This window comes from Pongo pygmaeus, chromosome 1, assembly GCF_028885625.2.
Source record: "Pongo pygmaeus isolate AG05252 chromosome 1, NHGRI_mPonPyg2-v2.0_pri, whole genome shotgun sequence".
Classification (NCBI taxonomy): Eukaryota; Metazoa; Chordata; class Mammalia; order Primates; family Hominidae; genus Pongo; species Pongo pygmaeus.
The window spans coordinates 114696852-114699493 of record NC_072373.2 but is presented as its reverse complement, the minus strand read 5'-3'; the positions used below and the strand labels follow the sequence as shown (position 1 = coordinate 114699493).

The 2642-nt window shown below is 39.0% G+C and overlaps 1 pseudogene; it reads right to left on the bottom strand.

The window, feature by feature from the left end:
- Positions 1-1535: 1535 nt before the first annotated feature.
- On the bottom strand, positions 1536-2353 carry LOC129019783 (prohibitin 1-like; annotated as a pseudogene).
- Positions 2354-2642: the final 289 nt, after the last annotated feature.

Genomic DNA, 2642 nt, shown 5'->3' with positions numbered 1-2642 from the left:
TCTGTTAATCTATATCTTTTAAGTGATGCATTTAATCCATTTATATTTAATGTTAACATTGATATGTGATTTTTCATTATTGTCATAATATTATTTGTTATCTAGTTGCTTTGTAGATTCTTTGTTTCTTTCCCCCACCCACCCCCTCTGTGGTTTGGTGGAGTTCTGTCATGTTTCCATTGATTTCTTTCTCTTTCTCCTTTATGTGATTGTTTTATAAGACCTGTGAGTTTTATACTTCATGAATTTTTATGATGAATAAAACTCATAAGGTTGTTATGGTGAATAACAACCTTTTGTTTTCCATGTTTATAACTTCTTTGTACATTTCTTATAGGGCTGGCCAAGTACTGACAAATTCTGTCAGCATTTGCTTGTCTTGGAAAGAATTTATTTCCTCTTCATTTATGGAACTTATTCTGGCAGGACACAAAATTCAGGATTGGCAGGTTTTTTTTTTAAGCACTTTGAAAATGGAATCTCTTCTGGCTTGTAAAGTTTCTGCTGAAATTTCCACTGTTAGTCTGACAAGGTTTCTTTCATAGGTGACTGGATTCTTTTCTCCTGCTGATTATAGGATTTTTTTTCTTCATGTTTACTTTAAACTGTCTGATGACAACGTGTCATGATGAAGTCCATCTTGCAATGTATCTTCCTGATGTTTACTGGGCCTCCTGTATCTAAATGTCTAATTCTCTTGCAAGACTAGGGAACGTTTTACCAATTATTTTCCTTAATCAGTTGTTAAAACTTTTTGCTTTTTATTCCCCCATACAAATCATTGGTATTACCATGGAATCCATTGTATACCATGAATCCATATATTGGTATTCCATTGGAATACTAATGATTTGTATGTTTGGAGACTTTATGTAGTCCCATACTTCTTGAAGGCTTTGTTTATTCTTTTTTATTCTTGCTTCTTTATTTTTGCTTGACTGGGTTAATTAAAAAACCTGTCTTCAAGTTTTGATGTTGTCTCTTCTGCGTATTCTAGTCTACTGTTGGAGCTTTCAACTGTATTTTGTTATTCCTTCAATATTTTTCACTTCCAGAAGTTCTATTTTTAAGATATTTATATCCTTGTAAATTTCTCATTCATATCCTGAATTGATTTTTTTGTATTAGTTTTCAGATTTCTTCTGAATCTTACTGAGCTTCTTTAAAATCAATATTTTGATTCTTAATCTGGTATTTCAAATATTTCATTTTGGTTAGAATCCATTACTAGAGAGTTAGTGTGATTTTTTTGGTGTATGTGATAATACCCTACTTTTTCATACTTTTAATATTGTTATGCTCTTTTCTTCTTATCTGAAGAAACAATAATTTCTTATTTTTGCATTTACTTTTATTTGGACAGGACTTTTTTTTTTTTTTTAAGATCTGAAGTGATTTTACTTTTATTTCCTTCACTTTAAGCCAATCTTGAAATTTCACTGTGACTTCTGGGGTCAGGGCAGAAGGAAGGTGGTGTTAAGAATCATCAGGGCTGTGGCTCAGTTGGCCCATGGAGGTGCAGGCAGGGTGAGCCCTCACTGGGGCAGCTGGAGGAGCACAGACTGTCCACTGGCAGGTAAGTGAGGTTCCAAGAGCATGAGGGCTGGTACACGATGTCCTCTATGGCTTCCAGCTTGTGCAGCTCAATCAGGCCATCCCCTGTGGTGGTCAGTGAGTTGGCAATCAGCTTGGCTGCTTTGGAGTTGCCCTCAGTAGAGATGATGGCTGCCTTTTTTTGCTGCTCAGCCTTTTTCCACCACAAATCTGGCCCTTTCTGCTTTCTGCTGAGTCACCTGTTTGGTTTTCACCACTTCTGTGAACTCCTTCCCAAAGGTCTGATACACCAATGACATGTTGTCCAGGATGAGCCCAAAGGTGGCTGCTCACTCCTTAAGGTCATTGCTCACCTGCCTGGATACCAGCTCTCTCTGTGTGATTAGTTGTCCAGCATCAAAGTGAGCCACCACTGACCTGAGGATCTCTATAGTGATGGACAGCAGCACACGCTCATCATAGTCCTTTCCAATGCTGGTATAGATATGAGGAAGCTGGCTAGCAAAACACCAGAAGAGGATGTGGAGTGTGATGTTGACATTCTGTAAATCTTTACTACCTGTGATGACTGGCACATTACGTGGTTGAGATGGCAGTCAAAGGTAATTGGTTTCTATATCCATGGGATAAAAAAGTAAGTTCCTTTCCCTGCCACAATGTTCTGTACTCCATGGAATTGGTCAAAGATGGCGGCTCTGCACCCAGCATCCACATTATATAAGGCAGAGTTCACCACACCTCCTGCAACAGCTAAGGGTGGGCCAAACTTGCTAATGAGCTCAAACACTTTGGCAGTCATGTTTCCTTCTGCTGGAGCTTCCCACACCTGCTTCCGCTCTGACCTCCACAAGAATTCCCCAGCCATGGACGTGACTTTTTAATTTTTCCTTGAGGATGTGACTATAAGGTATGTTGAGTAGGGCCATTTTGCTTTACTTCCAAGTGTGTTCAGTGGCAAAGACTAGTTACAGATAACCTTAGTGTGGTAGGTTTCTCAAATGCCAGCTGTAGTAGCTGTGTACCAGGTGGGTGAACAGGCTTATGGTTTTCTGAGAAGCTGGAGGGGTGGAGGCCAAAGAAGCTTCTCT